This window comes from Mauremys mutica, chromosome 21, assembly GCF_020497125.1.
Source record: "Mauremys mutica isolate MM-2020 ecotype Southern chromosome 21, ASM2049712v1, whole genome shotgun sequence".
NCBI lineage: Eukaryota > Metazoa > Chordata > Testudines > Geoemydidae > Mauremys > Mauremys mutica.
Window position 1 is genome coordinate 7,642,122 of NC_059092.1, and position 27,829 is coordinate 7,669,950.

General features: G+C 47.5%; 1 protein-coding gene across 6 annotated transcripts in view; it reads left to right on the plus strand.

Moving 5' to 3' along the window:
* ACAP3 (ArfGAP with coiled-coil, ankyrin repeat and PH domains 3) overlaps window positions 1-27,829 on the plus strand; it is a 160,770-nt gene that overhangs the window by 31,623 nt on the left and 101,318 nt on the right. The window contains exon 1 of one of the 6 annotated variants that reach the window (XM_044996172.1): window positions 10,627-10,642. The exons of the other annotated variants lie outside the window; for them this stretch is intronic. The gene's annotated coding sequence lies outside the window, so the exon portion shown is untranslated. Of the gene's footprint in view, window positions 1-10,626; window positions 10,643-27,829 lie in introns of those variants that run through there. 6 annotated transcript variants of the gene reach the window in all.

Below are 27,829 nucleotides of genomic sequence, written 5' to 3' on the forward strand. Positions count from 1 at the left end.
CTCTCAGCCTGGATGGAGACACTGTTTAGGTCTGAGCCCTGTGGAAATGCGGCCAGTTTTGACAGGTTCTCTGATCCCTTCCCTTTCACCCCCCCAGCCCTAGGCTGAATGGAACTCACAGCACAGCCCATCAGTTTCAAGTTCTCTCTGGATGTTATTATTTTATTTGGATTTATGGTTTCCTGTGGGACGGGGAGGAATGTAAAGCAGCAGCAGCAGCAGCATTCCTGCTTTGTCACTTGTCGAAAAGAAAAGGAAACAAAGGTAACATCAGCAGAAGCAAGACTGGATTGTAATAGATGTTTGCAGGCTGGCCAAGAAATGTGAGGAAAAAGAAGAGCTGCTCTGTGGCTTTAGACTGGGGATCTTCAACCTTGCAGCACTGCGTGAAGGGCCCAGAGCCACAGCGAAACAGGGCAGCCGCCCAACTCAGCCCCCTCTTGCATGGTTCCACACACACCTTTTCAGTCTCAAGTGACTTTTATTTTAACGGAAAGAAAACCCACAAAATCAAGAAGGAACCGCAGTAAAGTCTTGGTGAGAGAGCGCAGCGGGCATGTCCCTTCTGAAACAGGCTGCAGCAGCTCGGAGAACAAAATGGCCGCTGGTCTCGCCACAGGAGGACAATGCTTAGAAAAGTAAAGATGTAGGATGTAGAAAACAAAGGCACCCCAGTCTGATAGCCTCGACGGCAGGGCATTTTATAGCCTTTGCTAATTAACTTTACTTATTGCAGGGGATCTGAGTTCTAATTATAGAAGAGCAGAGCATAGGGCACCAGACTAGGAGCCAGGTTTGCCACTCACCTGCTGAGTGATCTTGACTGAATCACTTCCTCTGTCTGTGCCTCTATCTCCCGTTGTGTCTATTTAGAATGTAAATTCTTTGGGACACGGACTAGGTGTCTGTCTGCACAGCACCATGGGGCTCTGATCTCCTTTGAGGACTCTAGGTGCTACCAAATACAAATCAGAACAGTAATTTTCTTCTTTTGTTCCTCTTTAACTTTGGGAAACCAGCTTATTTTTTTGTGCTGGGTGTGCCATATATAGAGATATTGTAAAAACTTAAATCACGGCTCAAACCAGTATGGGAAAAACATAGCCCGTGGCTTGATGAGTCATGCAAAGATATTAATAACCACACACAAAGGAGATAATTAACGCATAGGCAGTGCTCCTAATTAAATGCTTCATCCTCATTCATGGGAGCGCGGGTGTGAAATCCTTCTCTTCCGCTTGCCAGTTCTTATTATGGGAATCAGTAGCATTTGACTAACCTGTAGCGCAGATGGGGCTTCAAACTAGTGCCAATTCATAAGCAAGAGCTGCAGTTTAAATACAGATGGGTGGGAACAGGATCTTCCATTTTAAAGGAAATTCCACAGTTTTGAAATTTTTCTGTTTTCGAAACAGAATGAAAACCAAAAATAAAAAAAAAATGTGGACAGTTCTGATGAAATGAAATTAAAAAAATAACCATTTTGTGTGGATTGAAATGTTCCATATGGATAAAATAAAAATGTTGTGCTCCGCTTTTGACCTTTTAAAAATGTTATATTAGAGAATATAAAGTTTAAAAAAACCCATCAAAAGTCATTTCAAAATGGAAAAAGAAACTGTCCATTCCAAAGCGGTCGAAAAGGAACACTCTGTTCTGTTTGGTTTTTCCTAAATGATTTTTTTTTTTTGGAAATTGTCACATTTCCACAAACTGTTTTGCTTTTGACGAGTTGACAGTTTTTGACGGCAAAACGTTCCGTCGGAAAATTCCTGACTGGCTCTAGGTTAAATAGAGAATGGTATGAAATCAGTGTTAACCCAGAGCAAGCTGCAATGCAGCGAGTGAGATGCTGGCAGTGCAAGGACTGCGTGGGCGCAAACAGCAGCCTTTGAGGTGTAATCACTCTTGCTCAGCCTTGGGCAGGAGAACCTGTTTCCCGGGGGAGGAGGGCTAGGAGGGGAGAATGGGGGTTGTCAGGACACATCCGTGATTGCCAATGCTTTCCAAAAGTTGCCATGCTCCCTTCTGACTTGGTACCCCCACCTTTGCAGTAGATGAGCCTCACACACATTAATGAAGTTCTCCTCACAACCCCTTGGGAAGTAGGGGAGAATTATTAGCCCCACTTTACTAGCACAGAGGCCCAGATTTTGAAAGGTATTTAGACACTCAATGAGTCAGAGAGGGGGCCTGGTGTTCAAAAGCACCTCGGGGCCTGTCTCCCATTGAAATCAAAGGGAGTTAGGCACTTTTGAAAATCCCACTGGGCACCTGTCTCCATCTTTAGGTGCCCTAACTACTTTTAAGAACCTGGACTGGGGAAATGAAGGCTGAGATTTCCCAAAGGTCCTAAGACTGTTAGGCACTCAACTTCTATTGAATGCCAAGGGGAGGTGGGTACCTAACTCCCTTAGACCTCCTTTGAAAATCCCAGCCTGAGCAGCTTGCCTGTAGCAGGGCCAGGAATTGAACTCAGACTTCTAGCATCCCAGTGACTTAACCTCTAGCCCATCTTTAACCACCTCCTTTGCCTCTGCTCGGACCACACCAAGGGCCCTTGGCTGAATTTCTCATTTGAAGGACAGCTCCTCCCGTCATACTGTGTCACAATGTCAGTAGTGGGGTAATCATCAATCGAAGCCATGACTCCTCAGCACGGGGGTGAGAACGCTACCAGCTAGATTGATCTTCTATGATCTATATTATATTGGGTTTTAATAAGTGCTAGATGCTGAAGAGGGGAATGTCTTTATTAATTATTATTATTATTATTGTTAATTAAAAAACAATTAAATGAAAGAATCCAAAAATAGCTAGTAGGGGCCTGTCTCAAACCTACCCAGCCCTGAAATTCACGTGGAAAGCTTTAAATTCCAGCCTTATCTTACCCATCTGTTGCAACACAAATAATACACACTACAGGAATATGGATCCTAGTTATGTTGATGACTGGCTCTCTGGAAGCATGTAGTTAGACAGGCCCAATAGGCAAACACACACTTCACGGACATCACAAATCGATAAGCACTGAATGTATCTCGGCTTCTGTAAGTGTCCATCAGAGCCATAGCATGCCACACAGCGCGGTGTGGTTAGAGTTTGAAAAGTAAAACAAACCGAATGGAACTGCTTTCAAAGTAGAGCGTGAAAACTTGCCCTCTTCCCTCTACATGCAACTCCCACCGGCTTTGGCTACAGTAATTAGTTCCCAGGCCAGTTTCAGTCTGTGTTTACACTGGGAAGGCTCGGGGAAGGCTCTGGGCTCGGGTTGGGTGTAAACGAAGGGAGAGACTGTAACCCGACTGGCGGGGGTGGACGTCAATGTCCTGAAAGGAAACCAGAACTCTCACAAAGACCAATCTAATTCAGTCCTGAGTCGGTTCGTGGTTTTCCCTTGTGAATCAGATAAGAGTAAAAGAGTGGGAGGGGAAGAGAGAGAGAGGACATTGAGAACGCAACCTTACTCCAACCCCCTCCTGGAGAAGACATTTGTTTCTCCTGGCAAGAGGAAGAAACCTTTCCAGACGTCCTCTGAGAACGACCCGGTAATTGAAGTAAAGGGGCTGAATGCTTGTTTCTTTACATTTCTGAAGAAAAATCACTGTTATTTTACCACAAAGGAACCTTTCTTTTTCTTTTTTGGCTTCAAGCATTCAGGCTGAGTCAGGTGCTTTGGATTTAATAGTGTAAGTTGTTGTTATTGGGGAGCTGGTATCGACAATATGAATACACGTGTGTATGTGGTTGTGTGTCTATGCACGAGAGTTGGTAAGGAGGTTTTCGGTGAAACAGGTTTGCCATCCGAAAATGGTGATTCATTGAAACTGAAATTTGTCACAGGATGAATTTCTTGACTTGAAAAAAATGTTGAAAAAAAGTTTGGAAAACTTTGAAAAATCCCATTCTGACATTTTTAAACAACATTTTGGTTTTCTGGTTCAAGCTGGCGTTTCATTTAGAAATTCAGGCCAATTATAATAAAAAGTATTTTTTTTAAATGGTCCCAATTGAAACAAAACATTTCAGTTGACCTGAACAGGAAATTTCCCCCTTTTTTGGTTTGTTAACATGTTCGAGATTTTGACTTTTTGTCACACTTCAGAAGAGGAAAATTTTTATGGAACAGGAAAACATTTTCCTACCCAGCCCTAGTGTGTACATGTGCGTGCATGTACCTTGTCTGATGATCAATGGCACCCAAATAATTTGCCTGCTGCCTCCTGTTCAATCTTATTCGCTTGGAGCTGGTGCTTTCTGTGTTTTTAGGTTACATGGCAGGTATTAACAGGCCCTCCCCTGTCTAAGCCGGAAGCACAGCTGGTGCATTCATAATGTGCATACACAAGGTAACACTCCTTGAACTTTCCATGGTATCCCCAGATATATGATGCCAAGTAGAGCCATGGGCAATGAGGCTCTGTGACCATCTGCATGGGGTCACAGAGACTAGGCCTACAGAACACACTCCTGTAGGCAGCCAGACGTCCTTCACACCTCCCTTAGATGTCACTTGATTGCAATGAACCCAGTAGATATTAAGAGCGGCAAAGGAATCCTATGGAAAGGTAGAATAGGCTAACAAGAGACAACCAGGGCTGGAAGGCAGGGAGTGGGACAGAGACCAATTACACTGAGTGGCCTTGGGCATGTCCCATAACCTCTCCGGGCTGAACTGATGTCACTGCCCCCTCCATGGCCCAGGGTGAGCTGGTGGGATCCCACAACAGAAAGAAGACACAGGTGCAGTCAGCAGTGGGCTGTTCATCAAGGAAAAGAATGAGTCCCAGACAGCTCCCCAAGTCCAGTCCGGTGACCCCATAGGTGCAGGAGCCAGCTTCCCATCCACATGCTCCCTTCTGCCTAGTACTCCCCTTCAGCGCCTGTGTATGGCAAGAGGGAGGAGGAGATGAGGTTAACCCTTTGTCCACCAGGCACCAGCTAGTGGCTCTGTAACACTCAGTGCCTGATTCTCCTCTCACACCGCTTTTACGCCAATGTAACCCTATTGACTTCAGCGGAGTCCCTCCGGTTTGCACTGGCATAAGTGGATGGAGAATACGCCTCCCTCGGGCTATCCCTCAAGTAAGGTGAGGATAGAACAACACCAACTTTCCTGCCTCCAAGGGGCATCAGGATGATTTGTTAAGTCTGCAGAGTGCTTGGGACATCCAGTGCCCCAGGACTGTATTGGCGTCACTGGGTCCAGAAATCGCTAAAGACATGCCAAGTACGTACTGTTTACCACCCTGGAAGTGCTGGGAGCAAAAACATCTCTCCATCTCCTGCCCGGGGATTCCAACCTAATTCCTCATTCCTCACACTCTCTCTCCAGGCTAGACTCTCCTGCTTGCAGGAGCCAGAGCTACTGGCACTCAGAAGTGATTTTTTTTTCCATGCAAGGCACTGAATTTAGCCGTATTTCTATGAAGGGTATTGGCTGTGAGCCATCCTTAGGTGCCAGCTTGGGTGACAGCCAGGGAATACCATGCCCTGTTATGGAGTGTGCATTGCACTCATGGTGAGATCTCACGCTGGTCTGCTCATTCTGAGTGGAGAAGGCTGACCTCAGTGTGTGGGGAGGAGGGGGGTGTCGATGGGGCTGTAGGCTGAGCATGATCTGGAAACAGGGCAGTGCCCACACACAAAGTCTCATATCAGTGGTTAAAACAAAGGTTTAGGAAAGGCGGGGTTGGACTGGAGCCGCTGGAGAGCTAGTTTGAGTACAGTGTATAAGTATCTTTGCAGGGAGAAAATACCAGGGACTAAAAGGCTCTTTAATATACTAGAGTAAGCAGAAGAACCAATGGCTGGAAGCTGAAGCCTGGCAAATTCAGATTAAAAATAAGGCAGCGAGGGCGATTAACCACCGGAACAAGCTACCGAGGGAAGTGGTGGAGTCTCTCTCTCTCTCTGTCTCTCTCTGTTTCTAACCCAGGCTGGCAGCCTTTCTGGAAGATGCTGGAGCCAAACACAAGTTACTGGGCTCAACACAGAGACAACTGGGTGAAAAGTAATAGCTTGTGTTATACAGGAGATCAGAGTAGACCGATCCAATGCTCCTTTCTGGCCTTGACACCTCTGACTCTATGACTCCATCGTGTATTAGCCCAAGGGTCCATTAGCATTGCACAGTGGGGTTAGACTCGTCTCAGCAGATTCATAGCTAAATCATAGACTTTAAGGTCAGAAGGGACCATTATGATCGTCTAGTCTGACCTCCTGCACAAAGCAGGCCACAGAATCTCACCCACCCACTCCTGTATCAAACCCCTAATCTATGTCTGAGCTATTGAAGTCCTCAAATCATGGTTTAAAGACTTCAAGGTGCAGAGAATCCTCCAGCAAGTGACCCGTGCCCCACGCTGCAGAGGAAGGTGAAAAACTCCCAAGGCCTCTGACAAGAAACTGATCAAGGGATATGAAGCAAAGATATCTGAGAACCACATACTGTCTATTACCTTGTTATTTGCTGCGGGGCTTATTTTAAACAATGAGCTTTGTCTAAACCTTTCATCGGGATTATTTTGGGTGCCTTGCTAATTAGGAGATTAGCCAATCACCGTGGTAGACTACCTCACTGGCTTTGCCCACGGGACATCTCTCTTTGTGCGGCTGGGTGGAGTTCTGTGGGCTGGGCCTCTGCTTTGATACCGGCAACTACATTTCATGCCCATTGAACTGTGCGGACTGATGATTCTGGCCTGCGTCAGACTGGGAGGCGGGGAGGGGGGCACTCCCTAAGGGTCCCCTCTTCCTTTCGTGAGCGGCTACAGCCAAAGCCCACGGAAGTCAATGGGAGTCTTTACACTGACCTCAATGGGTTTGGGATCAAGCCCGCCGGTCCTTTGGGTCCGGACCTGCCGCACCCCCCAGTTATTCCAGTTCTGAGCCCCTCCCTCAGCTGTATCGACGGCCCTCAGTTCTGACCCGTCTGCTGCTGTTCCAGTGCTGTGCCATGCAGCCTGATTGCTCCCCCATCCTCAGCTGCAGCACTCGCTACTCTTCCGTTCCCCCCCGGCCCGCCGCCAGCAGGGCGGTTAATGCCCTCTGATACTTGACTGGAGGCACCGTCGGCTAGCAGTAATCCAGTCCTGCTCTCCACTCTCGGCTCTGCCGATTCACCTCACTTCTGACCAGCAACCCTCATCTGTTACAGTGCTTGCTCAGGCGCCAGACACTGCCAGTTCACCTAAAGCCTGATCCAAAGTACCTATTGCGATTCCAGGCCTGGGAGAGCCATGCATCTCTGCATTGCCGCTGCATTAGGACCTGCCGCACTGCTGCCCGGTCCGCTCTCCATCATGCTTGTAAAGTCTGATTTACTACCAGCTTCAGTGCTGCATGTGCCACTTCCGTCTCTGTTTGCTCAGGCAGGCCTGAAATTCAGTTTTTCTGCAAAGTGGCAGGAGATATCACAGTGGTGGGTTATGAGAGCATGGGCATCAGGGACCCCAAGGTTTGTTCCCAGACAGATGCAGAAGTGGCCGTAGCCGTTCTGAAGAATCACTGCTCTGAGAAGACAGATGGATTCCTTCCTCTTGCAAACCAGGAAACGTTTGGCACTTGACAGACATAGGCCAGACTGAATCGTTAGACTGTATATAACATAATTACTCATTCATGGTAGCTGCTGCATCGACATCCCTGGAGGAGGAAAGGGGAGTTCATTCTCCATCTCCCATTCAATCCTTGACCTCTCTGCCTACGGATCTGCAAATGTGCCGATGGGTTTGACGATCCACTGAGGATTAGAATGCAGCCCCCAAAGTCATTTCACATGGGCTTCTGAACAGCCATTGGAATAAATGTTGAAAACCTTCGGCCACTCGTTCTGACCCGGGCTGGATTTGAACAAGTGAGCTGAAAGCAAAAGAAACCATCGCCTGTTAATACCCTGAGCCATCCAGTCCTCCTTGTAAAAGTCATGCCATCTGTACTAAGGAGACTGAGACCTCAAGATGTTGCTGAAGAGGGAAAAAATGGTGGCAAAATAGGAAGGTGGGTTTAAAACAAAACATTAAAGGGTCGGCATATTAGGCTAAGGGGCTTTTTCTCATCTTCTTAAAATTCTTTGTGTTCTTATGAAAGGCCACATAGCAGGGAATACATTTTTAGGGTATGGATGGATTGATGGATGGACGAAAAGGTGCTGTCGCATGGTTGGATGAGTAGAAGGCTGTTGAGTGGATCAATGAATGATTAGATGGATGGAGCTGAAGCATGACACTTTTCAGCCTTGCAGACAGGGAGTCTTTGTGTCTGTACCTTTCACCCGTTCCACAGCGTTTTCCTGCTGCATGCTGGCTAAGGAAGTTTACCCTCTTGGGAGGCGAAAGGTGTGGATTTTGAAAAACAAATGGCAGAGCTTAAAGTTGGAGGGTTGCATCCACTCATTTATCTTCCAATGAACAGAGCAGAGCTCTGCAAAAGCGTTTCAGAGCATGAGAGCTACGCCAGACAAGTTCTTTATGACTCTGAGGAATCTCTTTAGAAAGGAAAGCTGCAGCAGACCGCACAACAGTGAATGTTTAAGATTACAGTCAGTGGGGAGAATCTTAGCTGATACTGGGATAGCTTCTAGGAGAGATGCAAATTGGGATGAATGAAACATACTGCTTTCCTGCTGAGAGGTTTAATCTGGCTACATCTATAGCACCATTATGCTGGCAGGAAACCAGGCAGAAATCCATCAGGAGCCTGCCTGGTTTAGTTGAAAGTTTTGTCGAAATCAATATGTTCCCACAAGACATTTTGATTGAGATGAATCCACATTTTCAGCTGGAAAAACCTTCTGTTGGAAAATTTCTGACCAGCTCAATATGTTGGCTAAATATAGGTCCCCTTGGATGTCTTTCTAAATGAACGGCTCTAGCTTAGCCAGAAGATCTGGGCTTGATCTAGGAATCAGCTGGCGAAGTTCTGTGGCCTGTGTTATGCGGGAGGTCAGACTCTAGATGATCATCCGGCCCCAGTGCCTTTGAATTTATGAAGTCACTCAGTTTTGCCACCAATTTCAATGGTTGCATCTATGTTGATTTTCTCTTTAAGACCTTCCACTGTTTCATTAGCAGTGATTTAACCCCCCATCGATGGGAGCATTCGTGTAGCCTTGCCAAGGGCAGTGATATAACCCACCATGGATGGGAGCATTCGTGTAGCCTTGCCAAGGGCACTGTAAGAATTTTCTAAAGTGCAGCACAGCCTGCAGAGTGCTGAGTGGTTTTGAAAATCTAGCCATGTGCATCCCAACAGGAGCTGCCAGTGGCTGAGCATGGTTGAAAATCTAACCTTTAGGTGGGTGCCTAACTGGGAACTGAGCTCATGTTAAAATCTGCCCCTTTGTCAGAGCAGGTCTAGAGGACATGGGGCTTCCGCTGCAGGTGATCCCGGGTGACTTTGCTCTCGCCAGTGAAGCCAGGCTGGCAACAGTCGAAAACAAAACACTAGCCCAGCCATGGCCAGCGAGGCCAGGACGGGGCTCAGGGCAAGGAACTGTCACACAGCAGGGCGAACAGGGGAAGCCCAGCTGAGCAGAACACAGCTCTAGGGTTGTGGCTCACAACTGAATTCCTGTGGCAGGGGACGAGTAGCAATCGGTGCAAGTGGATATTGTCCATAGAATGGGCCGGTGTAGTTGCCTCTCCCGGACTTAATGGGAACAAGAAGCGAAGTGTGTTTGTTTGTGATGGTTATGGGGACGGGGTGATATTTATCTCTGTAATTACAGTAAGAGGGACCCCTGTGGTTGGTATTCTGGCGGTGTATCGCTGGAAGATTTATCATAGGCCTAGCCTCGAAACTAGCCCTGGACTGTTGCCGCCACAGTCTCTCTTTCTCACTCTTCCAGCACTGCCGAAAACGCCAGCTGCCAGGCGAACTTGTGTACCAGGCTGGGGATGTCACAAAAGGCTGCAGTTTTGAAAGCAAAAGTGTGTGTGGTGGGGGAATCAAATTAAAGGTGCCATCTTGCACACGTTGGAGTAAACGGCAAAACTCCCCTTACAAGGAAAACGTGAAGGATGACTGCCAAAGGGCCAGATCTCCTACTGAGGTAAATTGGCACAGCTTCATTAAAGTTAATGCTGGTTTACATCAGCTGAGGATCTGGCTCTCAGAGGGGAAAAGAAGGAATTGCTTGCAGATGCGGGCGCGCTGCTGCCCCTTGCTTTGCTAATGCAGCTCACTCCTCATGCACTGTCCTCCCCCGCTATTCTAGAGCTGGGCTCCCTCCACTCACCCTACGTCTGACCTGCAGCCCCTGTTCTGTTCCAGAACTGGGGCCCCTCTACAGCTCTGCCAATGCACCTCACACCCGACCTGCAGCTCCTCCTGCTGGCTTTTCCCGTACAGCTCTGGCAATGCACCTCAAAACTCCTTTGTATTCCAGTCCTGGGTTTCTAATGAGCAGAATCTGCTGGTCATGCCAGACTGTGTGTGTGACAGAAGAAGGGGGAGCTGGGAGGAAAAGAACATTTGCTGTGCAGCGATATCCATAATAGACTAAACAAAATATTATATACATCTGCAGTCCAGCTAACCCAGCGTCTCAGGATGGAAGGCTAGTGGAATTTAGTGTTGTCTGCCTAATACAGCATGGTGACTTTTTTTCCCAAGATGACAAGTTTTCTGTCCATTTCTGGTGAGTCTTTAGCACAGAAACTGCCTGAAATTTAGCATACAGGCCAGCAGTGCTACATAATAGAGTGGAGGGCTGGGGATTGTTTGGTAAAGAGGGGTCTGTTCTCCACCCACAGAGCTGTTTATTTCCTATTATGTCAGTAGAAATTACACCCTGTCGTGGAGAGAAGAAGAGATTCCACAATGTGTATTTTCGTGCCAAGATACTTGTTACCAAAAAATGGGGCCCACAAATTTAAAGGGACGCCGTCAGGTTAAAAACCCATTGTTAAAAGAATTCCCTTTCCTCTGTTAGTGCTGAAACTGTGGAACCAGAGAGAATGTTAGAAATCTGATTTGCTTTTTACCCTTTACTTTTTGCATTCCGCTCAGGTTAGTGAATCAAGACTGGGCAGTTTCAATTTCACATCTTGCTCAGCCCCCAGTGTAGCTTCATTATTGGATGCTTAATGCTCTGTTTTGCAGTGTATCACTTGGCTATCACCACCACATATGTGGGATACTGTAAATAACCCCCCCTTTCTGTGCTTAGCTTTGACAAATCTGCCATGGAACTACTAATTGACTACTGAAGCTAGGCTGGTCAGTTTCACGTCTTGGGCCAAATTCATCCTTAGCGTAACTCCACTGAGCTTTGATGGGAGTCACTCCCGCAGGAGCTGCTGACTCTAACGAGCTTATCACCAGTCTCGGGATATTGCGTGTTTTTCTTAAAGTCCCAACTCCCACAGGCAGGGGATCACTTGAGAATCTCAACTTTCATTTAAAAAAAAAAAAAAGTAAGTTTCATGCCCAGGTGGTTTCAGAGAAAACCTTGAACCCAAAAGGCTCAAAACCCAGAAGGCAAATTAAAAAAAATAAATCCAAATGTATTATTTTTAAATATCTCGTGAGTTTTAAACTAATCTCATGGTTGTTGGGTTGTTTTTTTTGGGGGGGGGGGATGGGGAGGGAGTCTGGTTCCCGGTCTCTGAATGTTTCGAACTGGCATTGCTGCTCTAAAGGCAAATCCAGAGCTCTTGTCTCTAGTCAGTGTCACATTCGACTTCCCATGCATTAGCCCAATGTCGGTGCATTTGGGTTTCTAAAATTTCTGGGGAGTGTTTAACGCCTTCCCCTCCCACCACCAAACAAACAAACAAACAAACAAACAAACACGCCTTCCTTCCCATATCTGTTCTGACATTTAAAAACAAAAAGAATTGTGAGAAGATTTCTATTCATAGTAACGTAGCAAAGCTGCAGTTTGATCTACTGCCACTGCTGAGGAATCAGCATTTTCCCCACATTGTCTAGGTCTGGTCTTAGATGCTCAGATCTGATTAATAGGCTTGCTCAATGTCTGACTTTTATGTTGGGCTCCCATTTGTTAGCAAACACACCTCTTGAATGTCGTGCACCAAATTTTTCTTTAATTCTAACCAAGGCACATGGAGCCAGCCTGTGGAAAGCTTTCAGTGGTTTACTGCCTTGCTTCTGTCTTAGCCAGATGTGCTTTGGCCTGCTGATCTTGGAGAATCTAGATGACTAGGCACCCATGGGTGCATGCCTACCAGCACCTGCCAGTAACTCCCCGCTCTGCTTCTCTTCAGACATGTTGCTGGATCTCATTGTTGCAGCAAATGGTTTCACACAGAATTTTTTTTGCTGTGGCCGCTTAGCAATCCATCTTTACTCAGCAAAATATATAATTATGTGCTTAACGTTAGGTGTGTCCTTAAACCTGCTGACTTCAATGTGACCGAGGCATATTTTTAAAGGTAAGTATGTGCTTAAGTGCTTTGCTGAATACAGATGGGCTTAAGCAAGTGACTAAATGCTTTGCTGAATCGGGGCCTCTTTCCTTTAATGTCCTTTACGAAAGGGCATAAAAGCCACCCGAGTGGCATTTGCTAGGCCCTTAACTTAACCTACCTTTGTTAGTTTTCTCATTGAGCCGCTCTTGTATCAAAGGAGAAAGCAGGGAACTGGGAGTTAGGAGTTCTGGGTTCTTTTTTTCATGTTTGTCACTGACTTACTATATGAACATGTGCAAACTGCTGAAGTTCTCTGCCTCAGTTTCCCCAGCTGTAGCATGGGGACAATAATGCTTTCCCTACTTAACGGGAGGCCATGTGATATAAGGCCTAATTAATGTCTGTGATGTGCTTTGCCCTTATAAGTCTCTTTCATTTGAGGACCTCAGACATATCAGGGCATTACCTTAAAGATTCCAGCCAAGTGGTGTTTAAAAAAAATATTATTGTTGCGGCTAATCCAGGCTGCAGCCCTCAACCAAAACAAACCAAGTGCCAGCTTGCTGGGTGTCCCATGCGTGCGCGCACACACACACATACACACACACACACACACTCTCTCTCTCTCTCTCTGGTGGGAACCAGCATGCACTAGGGTTGGATAGAGTATATGTAAGACATGCAGCAAGCTGGGCTGCAGTAATGACTCATGAAAAATCTCTCTCTCTATCTCCATACATATCCATCCCTCTATCTTTCTATCTTTGGGCTTATAATCACCAGGATATCTGTCGGGGGGCTGGAATCTTTAAGGTAAAATCTACTAAATGGGATGGCCGCAGAAAAGTGGGTTAGTTTTCAGACCTAACAAGCGTGAGAGCAACTCAGTTTTGCATCCCTAAAGGGTAGCTAGCGTATTTCATCCGAGCATCTCAAAGAGCGTCGCAGTCGTTCAGGAAGCCTTCCCAACCCCACTGTGGGCGGGATAAGCATTGTGATCCCTGTTTCACCGAAAGGACAAAACAGGCAGGAGAACGTAAGTGAAGGCCAGCTCACTTATTCACCCAACAAATCCAGGGATCCTGAGCCCTCTCCTATAACCACTAGCCGCACGTGCAAGTTTGGGGTTAGGTTTTTAAAGCCATGTGCACATATCTGTAGGTGACAGTCACACCATGCATCATTTGAGCCCTTTAAAGACTTGCGTGGTGCTTGGTCCTTGTGCTGACCTCCCACACAGGGGTGACTTGCATCCTGATGGGCACACACTGCTATGGAGCTAATTTATGCATTGGAAAGCCCCAATGTACATGACCATATAGGCGCTTAACAACGATTAGCCCCAAGTGAGCCAGTAAATACTGAAAGGGCCCCGGCTGCATTCCTCACAGGCTCTACGTACCGTATGGGACAGTTTCCCCAAATCCTCGGCTCTGCTCCTCTGCCCATTTGGACTCCACTCTGCTCTCTGTCTGGAGCTATGACTTCCGGCACAGCCAGCCAGTTGGAACCCAAAAAGCATCTCTCGCATTTCCTCTGGCTACTCGGCCCTCTAGTAAATTGAGATCCGTGACCAAAGGGCCTACCGCTGCTGCTTGTCTCGGAATAGCAGGAAGCATCGAGGTGGTGGCAGGCCTCAGGGACACAGAGCCAAGTCCAGAGCTAATGCAAAGCAAGTGCAGCTCTGCCGAGGAAAATAACCCCACCACTCTAGGTCAGATCCAGGCCTGCCGAACATCAGCACAAGTCCACTGAGGCCACTATAGCGGCAATCATTTACCCCAGGGCCCAGAGAGGAATGAATTTGGCCCATAGAGACATTTTAAGATCTTAAAGTGTTATGGTTTTTTAAAAACTGTGGGGCTTAAATAAAAGAGCCCTGGCCAGTTGGAGAGGAGCAGGCAAAGAGAGCAGAGGTTGAGCTCTGGGTGGGTGAGAAGGCGAGGCAGGGCTAAGGCTCAGACCAGGGAGCAGGAAAGGCCCAAAGGGAAGAGTTTATGTTTATGTTGCTGCAGGACTTTGAGTGACCCGGCAGGGACCTAGCTGGAGAGACTAGCCCGAGGGACCGAGCTGGAAGGTGGGCAGAGCTGTGGAAGAGCCGCTGGGACACAGGCTGAGTGCCTGCTGCACTACGCAATGTCTCTGGGCTGTACACGTCTGTATGTGCCTTCCCGACACAATCTGCTCTTGGGCTTGTCTCCTCACTCGGGTTTGTGTTTCGCCTCACACCTCTGGCTGCGTCGATCCAGGAGACACGGGAACTGATGCCACGTGCAGCACAGCTCAGCACTCAGTGCAGACGGGGACTGTCACCTTCAACACTGCCTCACTTGGCCATGGGTTAGAGGGCACCATGTTAAGCAAAACAGTCTCCGTCTAGGCGGACTATTTAACACTGCGTCGCTTGCCACGACTCCTCAAGGTCACGTTCTGTCCCAATATGATTGCCCAGTGCCCCCGAGCCTTTTGAGCCTTGTCTATTAGCCCTTATTGTCATAAGTGCTCAATGGTTTATTTCACAGAGGTGACAGCTGCCGTCTTGGCAAACGTGCCCAGAATAGAACTGGGGCGTCCAGAGGTAAAAGCATGAGCTGCTTCGGCTACAGAACCAGGCTCTGCAGGCAGGGGACAGGCTGTGACAGACCCAGATCCTGTGTGGATCAGGGATACAAGGCACACACCGAGCAGTGGGTTACACTGTCCCCGATGCAGGGTCCTGTTACACGGGTATAGCATTTTCTACAGTAACAGATAAAAGGGTGGGTGGGTGGGTGGAAAGGGAGGCATACGCAGTGGTGTGGCCTGATATAACAAGGGTTTTATTGGCATGAGTCTGGAATGGCCAGATTATTCAGTAGTGTTGAGCTTATGCAGGTCATGCCCGAGGAGTGGGTGATCCGGTCAGAAATCGATTAGTGGGCAGAGTGAAGCTTAGGTGGCCAGTTAGCATCTGGTTCTGCAATTCATCACACGGTATTCACCGCTGCGTCAGTGGGATACCGTGAATAAATCCTGTCCCCTTGCCGAGTCTGCTGTAGAGCTCCGCTCTTGCCAGTGAAAGGAGTTCTGACCTCAGTCAGTTAAACTAAACCATGGTAAAACTCTGAGGAGTTCATTCTCGAAAGGCTTCTCATTCTTTCCTGATCTGGAGGGAGCCACTTTCATCCCTAAACCCTTTCCTTGCTCGAGTGATTCACATGGGCAGTACTGCTGCCAGGATGGGAAGCTTTGCTGGGTCTGTACATAGTCAGCCCCCATGGGGTTATTTTTTTAGGATTTGCTGTTGTTGAAACATCAATTTGTAATTTACTACCATCCCTGGGACTCTAGTGTTTCCAGTTCTGCGGATGGCCGTTGAGGTCACTGCAGATAGCATTCCCCGACTGCTTGCAAAGGCTGCACTGGGCTGTCTCGCTCGGGGTCAGCGAGGTTAAGGGCCCGCAATTAATTGCCAGGACACTTCTTTCCAAGTGAGGAGTGTGATGGATCCCAGCGTGCATGCTGCCTGCACAGAGGTAGTGTGAGGAGTAGGATGAGCAGATGCTAACCAGGGAGAGGGAAATTGCAGGGTCCTTCAAATCTGTGCAGTCCCGTGCATTTCACAGAAGGCGGTGAGAGTACCTTTCTGATTTGCAGGTGTTGGAAACATGCTGGCTTCCAAGTCCTGTTGGTGGTGGCAACACTGTACAGTCTTGGCTGATTTACCACTCAGCAGGTGGTAAAGACAGGAGAATGATGCAGTTATCTGCACACCTCTCTTCCAATGAATGGATTTAGTAAGGTTCATCGCCTCTGTCTATTGACTGGAATCACTTCCTCCTCCTCCTCCTTGTTTGAATTTGCTGGGTTTCCTCTTTGTCTCTCTGGACCCGAGTATCTCCACTCCTGAGTGTTTGGTCCGTCTAAGGCCAGCTAAGACAAGATGCTGAGAATCCCTCCTAATCCATTCAGGAAAATCATCATCAGGTAAACCGCAGCCTCTGTTTGGCAGCAAATCACGTGACTCCTTTTGTACCATGTGGTCAGAAAGCTTATTATCCATAGTCTGGAGAGAGTAACATGGGCATGTGTTGTAGGTGGGGTTGGTCCTGCTTTGAGCAGGGGGTGGACTAGATGACCTCCTGAGGTCTCTTCCAACTCTAATCTTCTAAGATTCTGTGTGCACCAAGCTGCAGATTCTTTTCTCTGGCAGACATTGTTTGCCTGAACATAAGAATGGCCATACTGAGTCAGACCAATGGTCCATCTAGCCCAGTATCCTGGTTTCTGACAGTGGCCAGTGCCAGGTGCTTCAAAGGGAACAAACAGAACAAAGAAATTATTGTGTGATCCACAGCCTGTCCTCCGGTCTCAGCATCTGCAGTCAGAGGCTTAGGGACACACAGAGGAGGGAGTTGCATCCCTGCCCATCTTGGCTAATAGCCAGTGATGGACCCATCCTCCATGAACTTATCCAATTCTTTTTTAACCCAGTTATACTTTTAAATATTCTTACCAATTCTGTTCTGCTTTTGCTGTGAGGATCAGATACTGATCTAACAAGTGTTCATCTGCGATCAAATATTACTCCTAACCTACTTGCCAATATTCTCTGAAGGCTCCATATGTCTGAGCCTTTGACTTTCTAGTTTTTCCTCGGGGAACCACCAGTCTGGAATAAATGGAACAATTGTTCATGTGTTCAGCCCTGAAAGCTGCCCTGGCGCCTTGGTCCAGCCGGGTTTCTTTCGAACTTGATTCAGCACTGAATATAGCAAGTCCTGGACCTCCATCCAGTTAAAGTTTCAATCTCTCTTATTTTATTCATCCCCATTCAGAGCTCGAAAGACCAAGAGGCTAGCAATCCTGTTGCGTCAGTTAAATCTAGTCCACCTTCACGTGCCATTGTGTTTGAGCCTGGTCCTTGGTACGGTTCCTTTGTGTGTAGGCCATGCAGAGCAGGGTTATAACTCTGTGTATCTTGGCCGTGAGAGGAGCCCGTAATTAGCTCTCCGCTGGTCTGTTGTGTCTGCTGCTTGGTGCCTTTGTAACCGGAGTGCGAGGAACTGATAGGCCCCTGCAGTGTCATGCGTTTAGCAGCAGCTGGTAGGAAATGTTCTAATCCTTATTTCATAAAGAGGAAGGAAATAGGTAAAAAAAATCATGGCTTCAGGCTCATTTGGGATGATACTCAGGTGCCCCTTGTGGAGCTGAGGCGTTTGAATGGGAGGGGAGGTACCAGTTATAAAGAGGATGTTGGTAAGATACCCACCACCTTACACACATACCAACATATATGCAATAAACCGGGGTAAGCACGTCTTATGCTTCAAGGCATCAGCTGATCATCGTAGGGACCCGGAAGGAACCTCCCTTACCCCATGGACAGCCAGCATTATGCCATTGGCCATTATGAGAGTTTTATCTTCACTTAAAGGTCAGGTCATGCCAGCATCCCAAGACTGGACTTTGCCACCGGGTGTGGGGAAGCCCATGTTTGTATGTATTGCAGTCAACTGCCCAGTGGTCACAGCTCCAGTCACTGTGTGTCAGGGTTTTTTTCTGTTCACAGCTAACAAAGATTCTGCGTTAGCTCAGACGTCAGGGGCCCGAGCTTGGGAAGCTACAGAATCTGGTTGTTGCTGCGAAGTTCTGAGCTGCCACGGCATGGAACAGCTGTGTGGTTATGTGGTTGTTCCGTGACCATTTCCTGTAATTCCATGCACTTAAGAACTAGTGGGTAAAAGGTTTATATTGGCCTGTTTCACGCATGACTGCTTAAAAGCCACGTCAGTGTTTGGAGCTGGGGCTTTGATGCTCAGGAAAACGGTTGATTCGTCACCAGTGAGAGTATGTCAGTCATCATAGTAACAAATCATAACAACTGCCTTTCCATAGCCCCTTTGGTCTGAGGCTCTCGAAACACTGTAGATGTTAAGCCTCACAACACAGCCCTGCGAAGCAGGTGTTATTTCCCCCATTTTACAGATGGAGAAACTGATGCAGGGGAGGGGTTAAATGAGTTACCCAGGATCACAGTGCGAGCCAGATGACCAAACGCAGCAGTCCTGTCTCCCAGGCTCCTACTCTAAGCTACCAGACAACACTGTCTCCAGCGTCTTCAGACTCCACTCCTGGAGTAAGTTAGCAAGGCCCGGTCACTGCAGCTGAAAGGAGACGCTTCTTCGGGACTGTAAACTCTGCAGTCACGTACCTTGCCAAAGAATCGGATAAACATTTACATTTCCTGCACGCGTGTACGCTGCAGCTGGCAGTGCCCGGAGAAATACCCCTTCCCTTTGCACTAGCATTTGGCTGGGAGCAATCAGAGAGGGGCAGGGGAAAGGTGAATTCCCAACAATTCCTGAGGTTCCCACACTTGAGATCTCACAGAAGTCCTAAATACATTGGCATGGGCTGCTGGCAGCAGCTTTGGGTTGTGGGGGGACAGGCGGGAGCACGTGTGGAAGCGAGGTGGTGGGAGGGATGAGAGGGGAAGGGTGGAGGAATCTGTGTCTGATCTCCCTGCAGCGGACAGATGGTCTTCGGAGAGGATCCAAGGAGGAAATCTAGATCAGACAGGCAAAAGTTCAGGGCGAGCTGGCTGGCTGCCTGGCAGGGTTCAGAGTGTGCTGCTGTATCAGGGCGTTAGAGGAGATAAATGCCTCGCGCAGGGAGAGGGAAATCTTGAGGCGTAACTAAGCACTGCAGGGGCTGAGATGCTCCCCAGGGGCACTGCTCCCAATTGGAGGGATCAGGGGACATTTCCATAGGAACAATCTCAGCATTAACTCTCCAGCTATCACTAACTTGCTTGCAGAAGTGCTCCCTCCATCCTTTGCATTGAGGAGCCATCCATTCCCGAAGCCTTCTTGAGTCTAGCATGAAATATAACGGGAGACATTTGCCCTCTGTCTTGGATCAAGATCCTGGCACAGCCCAGATGTATCTCCCCAGATTGTCTCGTGCAGTGTCTGTTTGTAGACATCAGCCATGGGCAAATGCTTAGCGACAAGAAGACACAGCGGTGGCATTATGAGCAACAAGGTGGAAAGACAAGTGACTTTAATCATCTGAGAAGGGCAGTGATCTCCCTGGAACACATGGGTCCTCATTTTCCTCTCATTTACCCCATGTGATCTGACCTCACTGTCAGTGTATTGTCACTGACTTCAGAGACTAACACCCGGGTGAGTGAAACCAGAACAAGGACTTCACGGGTGGGATTTTCCAAGGCACTTAGAGTTGTCTTGACTCTGCTGCCTGTGAAGGCTATGGGAGTTTTACCATTGATTTCAATGGGAGAAGAGTTAGGCGAATCCTGCACGGTTGGGAAAATGCCACCCCACAGCCTTATCGCTGCTATGAAGTGGAATTTACCAATGGAGACACTGGAGTTATTTAACCACTTCCCCAGGTCAGGTCAATCTGGGACTGAGCTACTGTCTGATGTCAATTCAGTGACCCCTGGAGCTAGCTGAACATTTTCTACATATGAAATTTCAACAGATTTTTTTTAAATTTCTACACATACACACACACACATGTGGGTTGGTGGGTGAAAGTGTGATATAGTGCAGAGTTTTCATGACATTATTTTCTTATTTGTCCGTCAACTACTAAGATGGCTGAAATGCTTCAAAATTTGAAATTTTGATGAAAAAAAGGGGGGTGGGAGTTCATGAAAACGGCACAATTTCTCCCTTGCCCCTTGTTTTCTGATCAGCTTGAATGGCCAAAGTGGAGTGAATTTGATGGGTCTTTGTCCAGTTCCCAATGGACAACTGACCTTAACCATCACCCTAGCTCACTGGTTTTCAACCTTTTTTCATTTGCAGACCCCTAAAAAATTTCAAATGGAGGTGAGGATCCCTTTGGAAATTCAACCTGTGCTCCTAATATAGAAGTCTTAGACTGAAAACTGACTGAACAGAATTACAAATGTTGCACAAATGCTCGGCCTGGCATTTGATGCAGCCTGAGAAAGGCCCCTAAACTGTGGGCTGCTATGGCAACGACAACACTTCCAGGTTTCGACCTGTAGGTGGGGCTATTCACATACTTTTGATTGATCAGAAAACCTGAATGCCTTTTCTGGGATCTGAAACTTTATTTTCATAGTCACCTTTCGTGGACCCCTTAGACATAGTCTGTAGTCCTCCAGGGGTCCACGGACCACATGTTGAAAACCACTGCCCTAGTTGGTACTAAATAGCCTTCTTAGCAATGTCATTACTGAGGCCAACGGTCTGATTCTCCTCTCACCTAAGCCAGTTTTACGCTGGTCTAACTCCATTGATTGCATTGGAGTTTGTTCTGATTTACCGTGATGAGAGAGGAGAAGCAGACCCCAATGGCCATGGAAACTTCCTTAAATCACTGGAGATGGTTCCCCTACTGAGAAGTGAATGAATGCGGCAGAATTTGCATGGATGAGACCAATGCTGTCCCTGCGCTGTGAGTCCGCTGGGGATATCAGACTCCCGGGCAGACTAGCTGGCTCCTTTCAGCAGCACTAAATCCATGCAACAAATTATTATTAATAATAATTAATCATTTACACACACACACACCCGCCTCTGGAGTGTGTAGAGTTTCCATTTACCCAGGCTGCCCTTTGTGCATTGCTCCCAAGTCATTTAAAGAGCTGTGTCTTTAAGAAGGCATGAATGGAGGTGCAGAAAGGCAGCGGTAGAGGCTGGCAGGAGAGCTAAAAGGAAGTCTTGATTATAAATTGTTATTATGCGACAGAGCTTAAAAACCATCAGCTCTTGCTGACTGTTAAGGAAGCAGCTCAGTGGGGCTGCGGCTGGCCCATGCCCAGGCAGTTCAGAAAAGAGAGCTAATAGGAAGAAGGCAAACGAGACGCAGATGGCAACAGACTTCATTGACCCTGACCCTCAGCTGGAGAGCAGGGAAAGCCTCAGGTGCATCTTAATCCCAAATTAACACACTGCCTTCAGGCCTCCCATCATTGCTGTGTGTAATTCAGAAGTGTGAGTGCTTGGTGTCTGTGTCTGGCTCCTGGCACACACGGGGGTGACGGTTCAAGGATGGATAGAAGAGATCAGCATATTAGACTCCTTGCGGGGCCTGCCGCTGAGGGTGGGTTCCTGCAGCCCATTTCTCCCGTTCCAGGTTCTGGTGACACACTGCAGGCCCCTCCAGTTCTGGGTTAAATCCTCAGATGGGAGTGGATGTGATATCTAGCGACTAGAGCTGGGGGCTGGGGCTCAGGACTCTTGGGTTTTACTCGTGGCTCTGTTGTGTGATGTTGGATGAGTCACTTTCACTCTCTGTGCCTCAGTTTCACCATCTGTGAAACAGGGCTGACACCACTGCTTCCTGCCTAGCAGCATGGGGCTTCATTACTGTTTGCAAAAGGCTTTCAGTTCCTCTGGCCAAAGGTGTTAGCGTAAGTGTGAAGTATTATTACTAGCAGCAGCTAATAGGGGAAACCCTTTCCCCAGCTCCCTGCTAGGTCTGGAAAGGGGAAACCCTGCAGCTCCGTTACATCATGCGTCACTAACCCACAACGTACCAGATGTGTCAGAGGGATACCAGTGTGGCATTGTGCTTGCAGAGCCTGGAAGATTCAGCCACTGGAAAGTGGTTAAGATCTCGGAGTGGGTGACAGCTCTGCTGCCTGGGATTCCGATGGCCATAATACTTGTGTATAACATAGTGTGGACAGACAGACAGATGCTGATGTTGTTCCCCTCTTCCCCCCATATGAGAACTGCAAACTCACTACAGCTGTGGCCTCGAGAAGCAATCTAACCTAGACACTCCTTGCCCCTGAAAGTAGGATGTTCAGACGGTATTTTATTACACTGGCTGTCATTTCATTACCCCGGGAGCCCTCCCATCTCCAAACGCCACCCCGTGGCTTCTGCTAATCTTCCTCAGGGCCCCTTATCGCCTCCTGCCTCCTGAGCATCATGCCACTGGCCCCATGCCATTTCCACTAGGAAATGCGAAAAGCCACACAAATCAAGTCCTAGCTTTGAACTGGAAGCCACAGCAATTACTGGATCTGTTTGCCATGGAGATAGTCACCATGGAGCTGTTGCCATAGTGGTGGTTGCTCATAGTGAGCGAGAGAGAGATGCAAAATAATGTTTAAAAAAAAGAGGTTTAAAAAAACCTGTTTTTTTTTTAATCAGCCGAGTATTAGTGAGGACAGCAATTGCTCCATCAAAGCTTTCCCCAGCCTCTACTTTCCATTTTTCTAAGGATCCTTATTTAAAAACCTGTTTAAATGTCGGTGTTTCATGGTAACAGCTAACAAAGGGGAATTACAGAACAGCTCGGTGACGGTGTCCCACACCCCAGGCCAATGAACTCAGCACCCTCATCTCTTGCAGAAATGTCCCATGGGATTTCTCGTGACCCCGGAAGGTCATCGCCTTCGTTTCAAACCTCCTCCAGCAGCACAGCACCCCCTGGCAGCACGTGGGGACATCAGAAAGCTTTCCTTTGAGGAACTTGTGCGCTGTTTTTTCAACACAGAAAGTCTCTGCTCCTTTGGATGGGAGCTTGGCAGCTGCTAGTGATCAGGATGTTGGTGTTTCGGCGGGAGGGAACTGAGTGAGAAGCAGCCATGTCTGTTCCAAACTTCCTCTCCTGGTTTGATCCAGGGAAGAGAGGAGCTAATTCCACCTGGCTGGCTCTCTGAAAACAGGGATCAGTTGCAGTCTATTTCCAATAAACCACAGTCAGATTTCATAAATAATCCTCATCCTCATCATGCTTTGCCCACCTAAGCTCTTGGCTCTCGGAGCACTAGCCTGGCATGACTTCATCACTCCTTCCAGCACCAGAGGGATTCGTTTCGCACTTTTAAAAATGAGAATGAGACACAGAGACGTGTGGTCAGTGGCTCCCCCAGGGTCACACAGCAAGTCTGTGACAGAGTCAAGAAGACAATCTGGGAGTGCTGGCTCCCAGTCCTGTACTCTAGACCAGTGGTTCTTAACCTTTCCAGATGACTGATTTGTCTTGCATACCCCAAGTTTCACCTCACTTAAAAACCTGAGCTTTGGCTTCAGCCCCGTGCAGATTTCTGCCCTGGGCCCCAACAAGTTTAATGCTGGCCCTGGTGACCCCATTAAAACGAACTCGCCCACAGTTTGGGAAGTGGTGATAGCATATAGACCAGTATAACAGTCATATTCTGTATGAAATTGTAATTTGTACTGACTTCGCTAGTGCTTTTTATGTAGCCTGTTGTAAAACTGGGCAAATATCTAGCTGAGTTGATGTCCCCCCCCCCGCAAAACCTGCGTACCCCCAGGGGTACACATACCCCTGGTTGAGAACCACCTTGACAACTTTCGCTCCCTATTGCTCCAAGGCAGTAAGCTAAAGGGGGAAGCCCTGAAAATGAATTTAAAGGGACGCTTGCTCCCCCTTCTCCCCCGTGGCTTGTCATAGAGCATCGGAGCTCTCAGGTGGGCAGAAAGGTTTTACAAATGGATAGATCAGGTGTCTTTGGAATCTTTGTTGTGATCAAAAAGGGGAATTTAGACCGCACTATGCAGAGATGTGACTCTCATGGGTGGTTAAATAATCTTTGCCGAAGCCAGAGCAGCTACTGGATTGCTTCCAACCATATCTGATGTCTGTCAGCCTCTTTTCCTGGCCACAAAAAATAGTCTTGTGTGTATTGTCATGGCAATGGCTAATTCTCCTGCTCACCTGACTCTCCTTTTGCCTGGTGGTGTTAAAGAAACGGGCTGCACGCAGCCACGTGGCTGTGATTGATGCGGTGCAGGAAGAAGTGGGTTTTCCAGGCATTACAAAGCAGTTCCTCTGCCACTCAGCATGCTGATCATGTACAGCATGAGGTGCAAAATCACAGCTCCAGATGCTAGGTTGCTGGGAGCACGGACCTATTACATGTGCAGTTTGTCGAGAGCTGAGATACTCGAGACCCCAACAAGTCTATCTGAGTCCAGGCCCAACAAGCAATTGGGAACAGCTGGACTGCAGGAGGGGCCCCATTCAGAGTCTCCAGGGAAATCAGTGCAAGCTGGGGAAATTTGACATGCAACAATGCAAACTGATGGTGAGGAACATCCTGGCAATATGGTCTAGGGGTTAGTGCACAAGACTCGGAGTCAGGAGGCATGAATTGATGTCAGTTGGAATTGGAATTGGCACTGGTGAAAAATCAGGCCCTAGGGAACTGCTCTCGCTCCTACTGAAGTCAGTGGCAGTCATTATGTCGAATTTAATGGGAGCTGGATTCGGCTCTAAGGTCCAGATCCTCAGTGGAAGTAAGGCATCTACATATCTTGGAGGATCTGGGCCTACGTGCCTCCTACTGGCATCCATGAGCAGGAGCAGTCCCTGAGCATGCAGAGTTGGCCATCCAAAAGAGAAACACCTGAACTTAACAACCACTTTTGGAAATGTGAAACTCAGGGGGGCAGATTTTCAGATGCAGGAGGTGCACAATTGCATGGCGAATGTGAACAACTATCGAGATAGTGGTTGCAAATAAAGTAGCTTTGCATGGAAATGTGCCTTAATTAGCCATTTGCTTGAGCAGTCGCACAGCTTTCATGCATTTGTGCATCTAGCTAGTGTGAAAATCTGGCCCTTCATCTCTCTGTACCTTGGTTTCTCTGTCTGTAAAACGAAGAATAATGATCAAATAGACGTCCCAGTGGGACGCGAGGTTTAACTGAGCGTTGCTTGTGAAATGCTTTGACAGCCTCAGATGAAAATGATTGTTATTAAAGCAACATAATTTTGTAGAGTATTTTATGCCATTTCAAATCTCTTGCTCTTGTAAGTCCCAGAGGTAACCAAGCATTTTTTAAACGTGGTTTTACTTCTTCTTCTATACCATTTACTCCAGTCTTCACTGCATGCAATATGTGGGGCACGTGTGTCTAAGACACCCAATTAACAGGGGAACGTCAGTCCAAACTATGATCATTATTCCACCATGAACTAAAAAGGTGCTGACATGACACTCTAGGAAATGTATGTTGATCCCTTCATGCCTAAGCTGTTTAATAATACTGTAATACTTAATGCTAAGGCTTACTTATCTAATACTGATTATACCATACAACCTCGCTTTCCTGTAGTGCCTGTTACCTGAGGCTCTCCAAGAACTTTACAAACACGAATCATGTAGTTAATTAACTTATTAGTTAAGTCTCACGCTACTCCTGTGAAGCGGACGTCTGTCATTTTAGCAATGGGGAAGCTAAGGCTCAGAGATGATTGTTGGTGATTGCCATTGTTATGACAGGTTCTTTCGTTCTGGCTCGTTGGTCCTGGCTGGCATGCAGCTCCCTACATTTTTAAGCCTGCCACGTCAGCCTGCACACTCAGACAAGTTGCAGGAAAATTGTGACTAATTCTAATCGCTGCATCTAGCTAAATGAGGTCCAGTTGGGTCATGATGCCTTCTGATACATAATGAAAGAACTTGAATGTTGTTTCATATCACCACTGTGTAATCCTATTATCATCCTCCATTTGTATTGCCCCACTGCGTCAATCCAATACAAGCTCCAATGTGCTGGCCATTGTACTAACATGTGGAAAAACACAGTATTTGCCTTAAAGAGTTTCCAGTCTAACACAAGACACAAGTGAGGTAGGATTAGCCCCATGTTCTTTGAAAAGGTTTAATTCCACTATCTGAAGATAAGGAACATAGATTAAGAGCCAAGACCATTCAGTTATATTTCCAAATAGCAGCTCTGCTGCCCGCACCAACAGAATACTAGTCAGCCAGTGGTTTTGTTTTCCTTTTACCTCACCAAGAATGGCTGACGGGATGGTTCTGGAGAATTTGGCCTGATGACACTAGCAGTGGAAGTAGCACTGGTATCTGCTTTACAGACCTCCTGCTATGGGGAGGGATCAAACTCTGCTACTCAAAAAATTCCTTTTGATTTCAGAACCATTTGGTCATGGTGGGAATAAAAAGTTTTCCTTTCCCATGCTACTGAGGAAAGGATCTATGATGTATGGAGGGTCCACAAAAGGGTTAATGAGTTTGCATTTGACTCACCGTTGGGTTTACCAACCAGTCCCATGAGCGTGTGCTTGGGTGAGGTCACCTCTGGAATTTAGTGTCAAGACTGTAGCAATTTTTAGACCTTTTGTGCCCCATATTTTGTTTTCAGTTTTGTTTTGCCTCTTTTCATGCCCTCCCCCACCCCCGAAATGTCATGTTTTTAAGCGATTTGGTCATGAAGACCCACAGAGCTACATGATTTTGCATGTTACGGCCAAGGCGCCAGTTTAGATCCAAAAAATGGATTATTTGGCTTGAAGGAGCATTTTGAATTTCATTAGGGATGTTTTACCCACCTTGCTTTGGTCTTCTTGGTAGAGAGTTTGTGTGGGTGGAATCTTCAAAGCCAGCTCTGCATCGGAGCTCTTCAGCATAGATCGTCCCTTGGCTATTCCTCCAGAATTCATTCTCTTAATCAAAACAAGTAGTTTTTGTTCTCATTTGCTTCTGCACCCTGAAATATAATTGATACACGTACAACAGAAGATTAGAAATCCCAGCAATCCAAGGCTAGCAGCTGAGTCAAGTAACATCAGCCCATCCTTGAGGTGCTGCAGGATAAATGACAAGCTGTGGTGTTTGTTTCTGAGTCTCGGTGATTATAATGGAGCTGGGATGCTAGTTTAGAGAAACTCCGGTGGCCTTTCAGAAGTTGCTGCCTTTTATTGTCAGTCAATGGCCAGAGCCCAAGGGCCGCAGGGTGAGTGAGAGGGTGAGCAATGCTAAGCATAGGCTGGGATCCCACTCAGTCAGCTGCCCCAGGATGGTGCTTGAAATGCATCCCGGGGTACGCTGACTATCACATAGCTCAGGTAATGACTGCTAACTTTTCATTACTCACGTGGTTACCCTACCGGTGTGCTCCCATCCATGCCAGGCAACGGTTTGGCTCTTTTACTGCTCTTACCAGTGCAATCAGGTCAGATGCAGTAAGGGCTGGAGGATGAAGCCACCAACCCCGCTGGGTTTCAGGGATAGCTCATTAGGCACAGCACAAGCCAGACATAGCATCGCAGAACTCTACCAATGCACGTCAGCGCTGACTCACAGCACCCCCTGCCAGCCAAATCCTACCTCCACCTGCTTTGCCCGTGTACCCCTAATCCTCCCTTGTGACACCACTTGAAAATCCAGCCTCAGCTCACCTACGTAGCTCTGCTGGTTGACCTCAATGTGGCCCTGTGCTCTAGTCTTGGGTTCATCTGCTGATGCACCTTAACACTGACCTGGTGCAGCCTGTCAGTCCTGGCAAACTTTTCTAGTTTCTTATTTCTTTTGTGCCATGGAGAAGTGTCTACTCAGCACCTTGCTAAAACCACCTAACTGCAGTGAAACTAAGTCCCCAGAGAGGAAAAGACCAGTGCATTCACTCCATCCCCCAGATCTACACGGGTTAGTTATCCCTCTTCCGCCTGGGATTTTAAAA